The following is a 14,053-nucleotide window of genomic DNA, read 5'->3' on the forward strand; positions in this document are numbered from 1 at the left end:
TATATACTTGGAGATATATATTTGAATAAACTTATACATATATTTGTAAGTGTACAAAAATGTATTTTAAGTGTATAAATACATTTTTATTGTATCCTTACATTGAATATATGAACTTGAATGTAAATTAAATATTTATGTGTCTGTATGTAGTTACAGTAGAACGTTTGGAACGTTTTCTTGAAGCTCATCTCGTATTTTTACGGTGACAATGGGAAGAACCACTACATCCTTATCGGATCGGACTTCGGTTGAAAAGTTTACGTCCGGAGTAATGTCCTACCTTTCCTCTGCTATTTCCTTTTTCTTTTTCTTTCTATCTTTCTTCTTCTTCTTCTTCTTTTTTTACTTTTTACTTTTTCTCTCTTAACTTTTCTTACTCTTTCTCTCTTTCTATCAGTGTCATTTTCTTTTTTATTTTCTTGCTTTTATTCTTTCCATTTCCTACCACCTTTTCATCTTTACGTCTCCTCAAGGATGAATAAACGACGACACGGAGACCTTCCAAAGGTAATTTATCGATAGCTCGATCGATTTCTCTACTACTACAGTTTTAAAGGGATATATACTCGACCTACTCTTCTTCTTTTTCGTTGATCATTTTCTTTCTCTCTCTTTCTCTCTCTCTCTTATTTTATCTTTATCTTTTTCTTTCTTTTTTCTGCCATTACTAATTCGAAAACAGACATTTCAATTAAAGAACTTCCAACAGATAATTCGACTTAGTCGTACCAATTTCACAACTGTTTAAGTGTTACTACTATGTACAATACAATCAAGTGACAAGATATTTCCAACGTGTAACAAATAAAACTTTCAGTTACCATCCATTTTAAAGCATCCCATTTTCTAGAACATTGTCTAACGACAATTTTGTTATTTGATAACGTTATCCAATTCAGATATTTATTATTAATCGAACAATTGAATAAATATATCTGACGATTTGTAGTTTAACTATTGTATTAAGTGTTACGATTTAGTTGGAAAAGTAATTTAGTTATTTTAGTATAAAAATTTTCGTTGTCAATTAGTCGCCATTATTGATACCTAAAACTTCACGTTTAATCTAGAAATTACTTTGCATATTTTAACGATAGATAGTTCATACATCATTCTGACACTAATTAACGTGAAAATTTGTCAAATTTTATAATTGATGATTAAATTGGATTTTAAATACGGAAAAATTCATTTTTATTTATCGTTGAAAAATAAATCATAAAGTTAGGTTATGGTATAGTCCGCTGTTGTAATTTTTGCCATACATATGTTTTGATAGATTTTTGTTTTTAATGAGATGGTTGATGGTAGGAATGATTGAATTTTTCTATCATGTTTAATCATTTTAAATTGAATTAAGTATATTCCAGGATTGAAGGTGAAATTTGTTGGTAGTATACACGCGGTTTCACTGATATATGGTCCAGTTACACGCGGTCAGAGGACTTGGGGGGCTTAATGTGATTTACAGGAGGGTCAGAAGTTCCTCGCGACGGACCGTATGTTTCGAAAGCCCTGTAAAATTATTGGAACGTGACACTGTGTCCTGTTCTCTCTCTTTCTCTCTCTCTCTCTTTCTCTTTCTCTTTATACTAGTTTACGATCGAGTAAATAAACGAAAATCGTACTCGTATCTCGATAAGAAATGATCAATTTTGTTTCATTCAATTCGTCAATAAGTTTCAAAAAAAAAAATATATATATATATGTATTGCAAATTTTTCCACTTTTTCTCCATATTTTCATTAACAATTAGTCGGTCGATTGAAAAGTTTAATACGAAAAATTGGAGATTAATTTTTAATATAAAATATCGCGCATTGAAATTGGCCATAGGATAAATATCAACATTTGTTGTATTTTTATTTCATTTCGAATTGCATTTTATAACTTGTAATTGGCGAATTTAATAATAAATAAATAAAACAGAAACATACACAACGGTTTTTGTATATTGGAATTGGTCGATTGGTTTTTGAACAAATCTTTTGTATTTCTCATTGATTTTTTCTTTTTTCCGTTTTACAATTTGACAATATTTTATTTGTAAAAAGTATAATTTACGATTAACTCGAATAAGGTAAAATAATATATTGAATAATAAAATTGAAGAATAATACAATAAAATTTTTCAACGAGTTATAGTATTTACCGAATGAATATTTATATATAAAATAAATAAAATTTCTTTTTCTCATGATAAAATAATGTATCTATTATAAATATAAAAGTATATATATTAACAAAACTGATTGCTTTATAAAAAATCATAATATGAAACCATAAAGTTACTACCATTAGAGTTAAGTTAGGAAAGTAATTTCGTTTTCCGTGTAGAAATTTCGTTAGTCGCCATTATTGATACCTAACCTCACTTTTACCATGAAAATCATTTTACATTTTAGCAGTAGATTCTTTAAACGTCATTTCAAAACAATTGTTGGTAATATTATAATGTTAGAATATTTTTGATAGTACATTTATATAATATTTATGTATAAATATTTTATGGTTTTTGTTTTTTTTTTTATAATATTTTATGTATAAGTGTTAAAGTTTTTTCGAAAATCGAATGAACCTTTTGCTTAAAAACTATTGCCTCTTCGTTGATGCATCCATCCGTGATGGAACCCTTCTTTCATCTACCGTTCCCTTTAGGTACTCGCCCTCGAGTGAGTTTTCACGCCAAAGCGCGAATTTGCTTCGCTGCACTCTCTTTCTCTTTCTCTCTATTTTATTTTATCCATCCATCTTTTTTTTTCTCTTTTTTTTCACGTAGCTCAACGTTCGCAAGAAATTTTCTTTGTTTTTGGTTCTATTCTCGTAAAAATAGACGAAAGATTGCTAGTGATGGAATTAAAAAAATAAAAAAAAAATAAATGCAAGAAAAATATAAATGTGTAATAATTTAAATCTGGATGTTATAAATAGTTATTATTAAATTATTGTTTTTTTTTTTTCAAAAAACATTTATAAATAATTTAATGAATTTTACCGAAAACAAAAGTACTATATTTTTCTTTTTTAAATTTTGTTTCTTTTAATGTAGCTATACGTTTAATATAACATTTTCATCATTTTAAATAATTATTATGTTCGTGACGAGCGTTAAGTTTTATTTGATGAAAAAAGAAATTCATATCAAATATATTTCAAATTTGTATGAAATTATAATAAAAATATTTTAAACACAAATGCTTTTGAATTTTCTAATAAATTTAATGTTAATAAAATAAATAATAAATATCCCCAATTTGATATTAATTCAATATGCTTTCAATCAAATAATTCTTTTTCAAAACGCAATGTAAGATAATCTTATAAATTGTTTGTAAGTTTTCCTTGAAAAAAATTCGTGTTAAATAATATTTTTCTTTTAAATTAATTAAAAACAAAAATTATATTTTCTAATGAACGTATTTACGTATTCACCATAAATGAATAAATTTAAAAAAAAAAATAAGAAGAAATAGCCGAAGGAAAGAGAAAAAAATAAACAAAGAATTTTTACGAATGCAACCTTCGTGTATGGTATAATCCATTAAAAAAGTATAAAAAGAATAAAGAGGAGAAAGGATAACAGTTTTAACCCGTGAGATCTTATAATTTCGTTCAGAAACGTCTTTCTGAAAATGACTGGGATTTGCATGAAACGCTCGTTATGTTTCCCAGTTAAAAACCTTTCGGTAACAACGTCCGACGATTACGAGAACTTTTATTCTCAGGAAGCTTACAAGGATCAGTCTCATCGTTTTGAGGTCGTCCTCGAAAGCTTACCGAAGGCCAAGATCGTTGTTGGAAGAAATAAAGAAGAAAAAGAACCAATGAACGAACTATAAAGAGATAAGAACAATGTCTTTTGTGTATTCAAATAAAAAGAATTATAATCTTTCATTAAAATATAATGTTCAAACAAAGAAAATAACAATTTTTGCTCGTTTAATTATTTCAAACTTAATTTTTCATTAATTTTGCTTTTAGTTTTGTATTTAAAAAGATTTCATTTTTATAGTTTAGGTTAGGAAAATGGCGATTGCCGCCATTTATTTATTTGGAAAGAAAACAAGATGGATGCGTTTCCTAACCTACAATATTTCGTTAAACTTATAATAGTAGTATATTTTTGATTATTATTATCAACTAAAAATGCGAATTAGTGTAAATAGTTTTAATTTTGGCCTGATATATTAAAAATATAATATATTAATATATAATAAATGTATTTTAATTATTAAAATACACTTCTAATAAATAGCAATAAATAACTCCGATAAAATATTCTTCGTATATCAATCTTTTTCAAAATTAGAATATACAGTGCATACGCACGAAAGAAAATAAATAAATAAATAAATAAATAAATAAATAGGAAATAGAGAGTAATGAGGTAGAGAGAGTGAGATAGAAGGAACGTGTTCAACACGTGTTTCCCTTATCGCGTTCATTCCGAACCGCGGGGTTCAACCCTCAACGTCCAACCTACCTACCCTCCCCCCAATTCTAACCCCTCTACTTGCCACCCCTCTCTTTTACCCTCAGTGTCGAGGCCACACCATCGAAGCTATACACCGTTCATCGTTTCATTCGAAGCTTTCTTCCATTTTTAGTATCACATACCAACATACTAACACTACTACTATTATTACTATACCAATACTATTTCAACAACGTTCACCAAGAGAGTGGACGAACCCAACTCTGATTTATTTTTCTCCTCAATAATTCTCTTTTATTTTTCTACCTTGTGCTTGGTTGCTAGCTCACTAGCTCGCGGCAGGCAGGCCTGCTACCTGTCTTTTGATCTATTGCTCTTTCTTTCCTTTTTCTTTTTATTTTTACTTTTATTTTTTTCATTTTTTTATTCCTTTTACCATTCCCTTCTCTCTCTTTCCAACACCAGGGATGGCGATTCATTTTTATTTACGATCTGACGCTAGAGCCTTCTTTTCCACTCACCCTCTTTTATTTATTTTTTTTTTTCTTTTTTATTTCCTTACTTATCTTTCTCTTTTTTTTCCCTGTTTCCTTTTTTATTATCTTTTATTTTACTTACTTCTGTGTAAAAAATTCTCTCTTCCACGGTTATTAAGGAAAACTTTAAGGAATATTAAATGAGGTAACTGTAAGTAAATATATTGTTATTGTTATATTATATCTTTCAATTTATTTACTTGTTTATTTAAATTAATTTATCTAAATTGTTGATCAGTATTATTGTACAGTAAAGTGTATAATAAATATATTCATTTGTTTGTTGATTATAATTAACAAAGTATAATAATTTGTATAATATATTATATATTATATATTTCAAATAAAAAAAATAATGTGTCTGTATATTTTAATATATATTTTTATACGAGATTAAATTATCCCGATATTTTCTAAATATTTTTCGATTAGAGACCAATCTTTGACATTTGAATTATCCAGATTGAAAATACTTTAACATGCTATTTCCTACGTTTATTAATACTCCATTTAATTTGTCGCATAATTGTTAATCCTTTATATAATATAATATTATATTGAATAACTTAACTATAATAAAATTGCTAAGCTATTAAATTAGATTCATCCTTGGTAGCAGAAGTTGATTATAATGATTGGCATTGCTTCTAATTAGAATAGTAATTATAACTTTCGACAAAGTACAACGTACAGAGTATAATTTATACCGGACGAAGATAAGAATATCATCGGGTAGCACGGGACCAATCATAATCAAGATTAATTATCTTTCAAAAAAGGTGCTATCAAAATCGATGATCGACGTTTTAAACAAATTAACGATTCGAATTAATTGATTATAATTAATTATTCTTTGTTTTATGTGTTTTTTTTTTTTTTTTTATCATAGTAGTTTAATCTAATTAATTATATCGTAGAAAAGTTTTCGTTGTTGATTTTTTTCATATTATTCTATTAATAATACATATTTTTTTTAAGAATTACAATCAACCTAATCTTCTATTTAAGATCAATTAACCAAGTTAACTTTGATGTTAGAAAAAAAAAGAAATAATTTGTTGTAAAAATAGTATTACCTGTTATTGCAGTAAAAAGAATTATTAATAATATATCAAGTACTGTAATAAACAAAATACATTATAATAAAAGATATTAAAAATTCATTTAGAAATTATATACTTGTCGAAGGTAACGAAATATAATGAACCGATTAAAAAAAGAAAAAGAAAAGACTTTAAAAAGTCAGATAATTCATCAATAAATAAATGAAGTGAAAAGGAAGGGGGGAAAGAAGAAGAAAAAAAAAATAGAAAAACTTCAGGGAAAGAACGAACGTCGTATCGAAAAGTGGCGGTTTTGATCGGGAGGAAAAAAATAACTAGAAAAAAAAACTAGAATATAGTAGAAGAATATAGAATAGAATAGAATGGAATGGAATAGAATAGAATAGAATACAATAGGATCGGATAGGAAAGAGGAAAAGGAAGAAGAAAACGATTAATAACCGTCGATCACACTCTCTCGATTACGAGCAATTTCACGAAGCAACACCGGCAGGTGCTTTCCCATCGTTTACACATTCTCGCGGCTTTATTTACGAGCGATCCACGTGAAAAAGCCACTTTCCGCAATCGGCTTTTCCATACCGACGAAAAATCCTCAACGATGAAAAGGGAAATAGATAAAAAGAGATAAAATATATTTACGCTAGGAATCTCATCACCAAGGAAAAAGATATCAAAATTGATGACACTTAAATCCCCTAGATTCATATATACATATATATATATATATATATTACATATGTATACATACATATATATATATATATACGTGTTTAACAAATAAACAGATAGTAATTTATATTATTTCTTTTTGTTTTTTTTCTTTTTTTGAGGTTATGCATATTAGAAAGATGAATGGTAGTATTATATTTGTATTGTAATACTTTTATTTTTATATTTATTCGCAAGTAATTAATTGTTTAATAAAAGTATTACATGTTTTAATTAAATAGATTAAGAAGAATATACAAAATTCATACTAAAATTTTGTAGGTCGTAATTTGAATTATTTTTTTTTTTTAGGTTAGAAAAGTGTATAGTAATATTATAATTTTATATTATAAGACTTTTATTTGTATATATCTCAACAGTGATTTTTATATTTATTCTGGAGTAATTCAATATTTATAGTAAAATTGTATTTATATTTTAATATGGAATTTTATTTAATGCTTCGTCGATAAGGTAATGGTTTTTTAATAACATCATCCATGGTTGGATTATTTCTATATTATTCTTATTTATATAATCTGAATAAATTATCTTGATAATCTATAAATTTAACAGAGAATAATGTCTAATGATTAATCTTACCATTTACATTAACAATTGAAAAAATACAAAATAATTATTCAACATTGCATTTAATCCAAACAAACCTCGACCTATTTTATCAACAGAATAATACAAATTTATTTAGGATTTTCTAAACGGAATACGTAATACGAATAAAGAAAAAAAAATAGTTGTCACAATTTTACATTTATCGTGTAAATAAATAGGAAAAATGATTTATTGAATTCTGTCGCATTCCGACAACGACATTTATTTCGAATTTATTAAATGATAAAAAAGAAAAAAACAAACACAAAAAACAAGAGGGTTGAAGTATCGTTAGAAGTGTTCACTGTTCTGGTGGAAGAACAATTGAAATAATACAGAGAAAGAGAGAGTAGTTTTGATCGCTTGAAAAGCGTTAAGCACGTCTGACAGATATTTCGAGTGAAGCTTTCTCGAAAGCCCAGCGTTAAGCTATTAAAATGAACATAGTCTAGTTAGCAGGGAAGTTGTGGTAAATACTGAGCCCTTCTAGACAGGACAACGACGACGGACCTTCGAGAATCGCTCTCGAACTTTACTTGGGCTCATCAAATACGTCCAAAACTGCTACCATCTAACTCGACTAATTGACTTCATCTCTCTCAGGAAACTGAATAATAATAAAATAATCGAAGTTGAGTTGTCTCGAAAGAAAATAAATTGTTAACAAGTAGAAAAGATAATAAACAAAATGAGTTAGATTAAATATATTATATATATATATATATATATAAACTTTTCTGAGATGAAATATTTATTATGGTAATTGGAAAATAATTTTATATGATATAACTTTTATTTTCTAATGATAATAAAGTAAAGTAAAATTCGATTGTTTCATTTGTTTAAATAATTGAATAACAGTTCAACGAATTTAATTTCGTGAAAAAACAATTTTTAATAATTAACATATTTCAATTATCAAATAAAACGTATTGAAGTCATGCGACTATCATATATATGTCCTGAATTTTCTGTCTCTCGTATAGGAAAATAAAAATAGTTGGAAACGTTATCTGTACACATACAACGTATAATTCTAAATCTGTAATGACCAGTCAGATTTAGGTCAACAGCTTACTCTTACCGATAGTCAAGCGATCGAGTCGTGAAATAATCGGTTTGTTCCTACATTCCAAATGAGGGTTTAAAGGGGAAGCCAACTTTTCCAAACCTAATCTTCTCATTTCGTCTGTTTGTTTTATTATGGATTTGAAATAACATTGATTTTAGGTAACGATGAACAAATTGCGATGAAAAATTCTACAGATATCGATCAAACATTTTACATTTACAATCAACATTTGTAAATATCAGATTTTAATTGTGAATATAAAGAATTAATAATTGCGTGCTGGAGTGAGTTCTCGTTTCCCTTATATTTTTTTTTTTACTTCTCTTCTCATTTAACTGATTTTTATTCTCGACTTTCTTCTTTTCTTTTTTTTGGAATATTCCACGTGTTATTAGGGAATTCTCCGAATGGGAATGAAATTGAATAAATTAAGATAATAACAAATTGCGATAGGAATTGCAGTGACCATCAGATTTAATCCGAAAATGAACATAATTTCTGAAATGAATTATAATCGTGGGATAGATGATTTTTCTGAATTATTTGAATATTCACAGTGAAATGGGAATTATATGGGATTGGATTAAAATTGCAGTACCAATCAAAAATAATTCAAACACAAACGTATTTTTAGAATTAACTATAACTGTCCAGGATTACTTTATCTTCTATTCTTTTTCTTTTTCTTCTTCTACTTCTTCTTATTTTTCTTCTACTGCATTTTATACTGAACATTTGAATATCAACGTGGAAGAGAATTATAAAATTCGATTTAAATTACAAGGTCAATGTAATTTAATCCAAACACGAAGAAAATTTTTTACTATTAGTTATTATTTGGAAGATTCATCTCTCTCTCTCTCTTTTGTGATCTTTTTATTTCTCTGAATATTAAAATATTCATGCTTGTAAGAGTATTATTGAATAAGAATGCAATTGCAAGGTCAATCGGATTTAATCTAAGCACGAACATCTTTTTAAAATAATTTTAGAATGTTGCCAAGATCTCTCATTTTCATTTTAACTTTCATTCGTTTATATTTTATATGTATTAATCATTCTAATATCAATGTGTAAAATAATTAACAATAAAATAACAATCATCCAAAAGATTGATACTTGACCAATTGAATTACAATTTATATTTATTTCAATGAAATAAATTTTTCTTAACAATTTTCATTTGAATTCTTGAATAATTTATTTATAAAATTGACAGAATCAAATCGCGTTGAAATTTATAATGACAAATAAATAAATAAATGAATAAATAATAAAATATATATCCAATGTCAATCTGGGTTTGATTTAAATGCCAAAAAATAATTGTTTTTTTTTTCTATAATGAATGAAATAAATCAAATGTTATTTATGACATGACATTTATACTATTATATATAGACATATATGGAATACGTCAAGTAAAATAGAAGCTTTTCTTATCAGAACTCAGTGAAATAAGCTAATTTGGTAGAACGTCGATCGCGTTACAGTAATACCGCCGATTTCTCCTATCTGATCCGCATAGACGTTTTCAATTTTCCATGTGTCTGCCTTTAAGGTGCCGTACGGGATTTCGAAAGGTACCATCATTTTTCCTCAACGTTGAAATTACTTTTAGATCCTTAACAAATGCCGACTCATTGTTATCGGATAGGAGAATGACGAGGGGCCGTCTATCTATTCGAGTGAAAACAAATGAAAAAGAAAATAGTCCAAACCAGAGCATAAAAATAAATAAAATAAACAATTAAAAAATGTCCCGTAGTCTTCTTTTCCCTAGGAAACAAAACAAAATAAACAAAAAAGTACAAACAGGAAAGAAGACAAATCATTTTCTTTTTCTACTTTTGAGTATGTTCGCGTTTCGATTTCATTTTTTATTATTTTTATTTTTTTTTTTTTTTACATACCTGTGAGCACACACTACTGATTCAAAAATTTAATCAAAGCATATAAAGAAATAAAATAAACAATTAAAAAATGTCCCGTAGTCTTCTTTTCCCTAGGAAACAAAACAAAATTAGAAAAAGAAAATAAAATACAAACGCGAAAGAAGACAAATCATTTTTTTTTTCTACTTTTGTATTCGCGTTTCGATTTCATTTTTTACCGTACCTGTGCACACACTACCGATTGACAATTTATTTCCGAAGGACGAAAAGTAAAAATTAATTTTTTATATATTTTCTACTTCCCTCTCTCTCTCCTTTTCCTTTTTTTGTTTATTTATAGTATGTATTGTTCGTGTTTCGATTTATTTTTCACGTACTCTTGTACAATCACCCTGATCGAAGATTTATTTATTAAAAACGAAAATAAAAATTCATTTTTTCGTGATATTTTCTTTACATTGTTTTAATACGCCTGATTGTTTCGATTTAACGTTATGCTTTTCAGGTTAAAGATTTACTTACTTAAAAAAAAAAATAAGCAATTATTGGATTCAATCTTGATGGCTACCCGCGACCCCTTCCTTCATCCCCCCACCCCTCCTTTCAACAACGTGACTTCCAACGTGGGTAGGATTTACTCGGGAACTGTACACGCCATGCGTAAACAAGCAAACAATAAACTTACCCTAAATATCCGAAGTTTCGATCATCGATTTTACGACAATCACGATAAAATATGTTTAAACGTTTCTCGACAAAATATTTTTCATCTTTCTACAATCCCGTTTTTCTTCTACTTTCGTTACTTTGTTTTTCTTTTTTCTTTTCTTTTGTACGTTTAAAAAATACACCGCTGTTCTTTTGAAGACTTCAAACAATTGATTTTCTTCTTCTTTAATTTTTGTTTTTTTTTTGTTTTTAATTTTTCATCAATAATTTCAAACAAAGTATCCAAATACAATCGGACAATTTAATTTCGTTGCATTTAATAATCGATCGTGGTTTGATTCAATGCATTTTGTTTTGTTTATTCCATTTTAAGATTGAATATTTAAAATTAAACATTGCGCAGTGTATCCGTTGATAATTAATTATAAGTAAGCAATTAAAAACGTTATTATCGTACGGCTAATGAAGAAGAATTTTTCGCTCGCTTATTTTAGGAAGAACGCGAATGAAAAAAAAAAGAAAAGAATAGAAAAGTGTTGAATTAGAATAAAGTTGATAGGTGGGTCCTGGGTGGAATACAAAAAATGTTTTCTGAATGGGCGGATGCGTTTGCAATTATTGCGATAGATTTTCACGAAGATCTTGACGTGATTTGAAACTATTACACACACACACACACACACACATATATATATATTTTATATGAACTTTTTGCAACACACACAAACCGCACACATAACCACGATTATATATAAACAATTAGAAATCTAACGTTCGATACTTTCTTAACATAAGTTGAACGGGAATACCAACCTTTCGATGTGAACGAAGAGAAAATCCATGGAAGTGAAACAAAAAAAAAAGAAAACTCAGTCAAAAATAGAAATCAAAATAGAGAGAAAGAGAGAATGATGAAGATAGTAAAGAGAACGAATGATTATGTATGAAACAAAATAGAAGAATAATATATCAATCGAAAATATAAAAAAAAAAAAAAGAACGTTCAAATTGCAAATTTGCCTCTTAAGGTACGTTTATTTTTTATTTGGTTTTATTTATGTCAGATATCCCATGAAAAAAGGGCGGATCGTAGATACCGCAGCGCAACCTTTCTTCCAGATAAACCTTTCTCTCTCTCTCTCTCTCTCTATCTATCTATCCATCTTTCTCTCCTTCTGTCTTCCTGTTCCTCTCGAAGTAATATCGTAGATGCTCGGGAAAAGGTGTGGAAACTGAAATTCACCCACTGCACATCGGCTATTTCTTCCAGATTCGAAGATCCCTTTCTAACGGATCAGACAAAAATTGAACCAATTAAATAAATAAATAAATAAACAAATAAATAAATGAATGAACGAACGAACGAACGAATGAACAAAAACGTATGCACAAAATTGGATAAATAATTGGTAAGACAACAAAATAAAATGATACAAATAATGATCAATGAAGTTTCAAACAAACAAACATATTTATTTATTTATACGTATTGGAAATATGATGCATTCATATTTTACATATTCATTCGTATGAAGATGAAACCAAGAAAAAGAAGAAACATTTAAAATTAAACCACATAGAAGTAAATCAAAAATTAGTAATAAAGTAAAAACCCAAAAAACAAAAAAGGAACGATATACAAACGTTATTAATTGAATAAAATTGATCACGATCGAGAAGAAATGAAATTAAACGTAAAACCGGGATAGGAAAATGGGATAGGGGGGTTATTATAGTAATAGTAATAGTAACCGAAAAAAAGGCACGCCTCGTGTAACTTAACGTTCACACCGGCTTAATTCTAAACACGATTCGTCTTCGAAGGCGTCGCGGTGCTCACTGCGGAGACTCGGCTGCGTACCCGCCCTTATAGCATCGTGTTGCGCTCTCGCAAAACCCCCCACCACTTTTCTCTCCGAACCATCCACCAACCTCCCCACTACCGTTATCCCACCAACTACCCTTTCTATCTCACTCTATCTCACTCTCACTCGTTCGTATTCGGTTGCCTGCTCTCTGCCCTGCTGCCACACCACTGCCAACCACCCCCCTCCTCCTCTTCCTCTTCCTCTTCTACCATTCCAACCCTCTCGCTCAACTACTACTACCTCCCTCTCTCCCTCCCTCACCCCTTTACCTACATCCTCCTCTCATCTTGTCATCCTCTTCCAGTGCCACCTCTCTTCTTCTTCTTCTTCTTCTTCTTCTTCTTCTTCTTCTTCAACCCTCTAGCATTCTCTTTCCCTTTCTATTTACCCCAACCGTCCCACTCGGCAGTAGCACCTACCCCCCACACTCCTTCTTCACTCCCGCCACCCTCCCCCTCCCCGTCTAACCTCCGCGACCATCCCACTCCACCCGAAACGTCGACACCGTGCAATCCACCTTACGGGATAACGCGAACGGTTCTGCGGAGCAAGAAAGATAGGGAAAAGAGAGTGAGTGGGAGGATTCAAAAGACCAACCGAAGCTTTATTCGAGCATGCTACATCACCTAACTTTCTCTCTTTCTCTTTCTCTCTCTTTTTATCCTATTCTTATTCTTCTTTCCCTTTCTATCCTTTTGGCGCGCACCCTCTTCTACCCATCCGAGATTGGAAAATGAATTTACGTCGACTGATTTCTAATCTTCAAGCGTGAAATTCATACAATATTTCAATTTGCACCGAACCAGACCCGATCTATCTGTCTTCTTCTTCTTCTTCTTATTTTTTCTTCTTTTTATTCTTATTCTTCTTCTTTCATTCGAAATACTTTTTCTTATTCTATCACGATGCTTTCTTGAGAAAAATGAAATTTTTACGTATCCACCATCACCACCTTCACCTTCGCCCTTGCCCTCTTTTCATGTACCCCCTTCCCCATCTTACCCCCTTCCCAACACCCGTTTTCTTTTCTTCAACTTCTTTCAGTCCCCAACCCCCCTTCACACCCTCACACCCTATTCTGCAATGACTACTATTCCTACAACTTCACCCCTTCCTCATATGCTCCTTTTAGTCGTCCTGTTATTTCTCTTTCTCTCTCTCTCTTTCACTTTTTCTCTCTCGTACTAA

The 14,053-nt window shown here is 29.3% G+C and overlaps 1 long non-coding RNA gene across 1 annotated transcript in view; it reads right to left on the reverse strand.

Moving 5' to 3' along the window:
* Positions 1-12,861, reverse strand: part of LOC106788273 — a 22,816-nt gene extending 9,955 nt beyond the window's left edge. The window contains exons 1-2 of the long non-coding RNA XR_001381881.1: positions 12,750-12,861; positions 11,811-12,283 (exon numbers count right to left, since the gene is read on the reverse strand). This is a non-coding gene — a long non-coding RNA (uncharacterized LOC106788273). The remainder of the gene's footprint in view (positions 1-11,810; positions 12,284-12,749) is intronic.
* Positions 12,862-14,053: the final 1,192 nt, after the last annotated feature.

The sequence above is a fragment of the Polistes canadensis genome, unplaced genomic scaffold (assembly GCF_001313835.1).
Source record: "Polistes canadensis isolate GaletaPanama2010 unplaced genomic scaffold, ASM131383v1 scaffold_132, whole genome shotgun sequence".
NCBI classification, from domain to species: Eukaryota; Metazoa; Arthropoda; class Insecta; order Hymenoptera; family Vespidae; genus Polistes; species Polistes canadensis.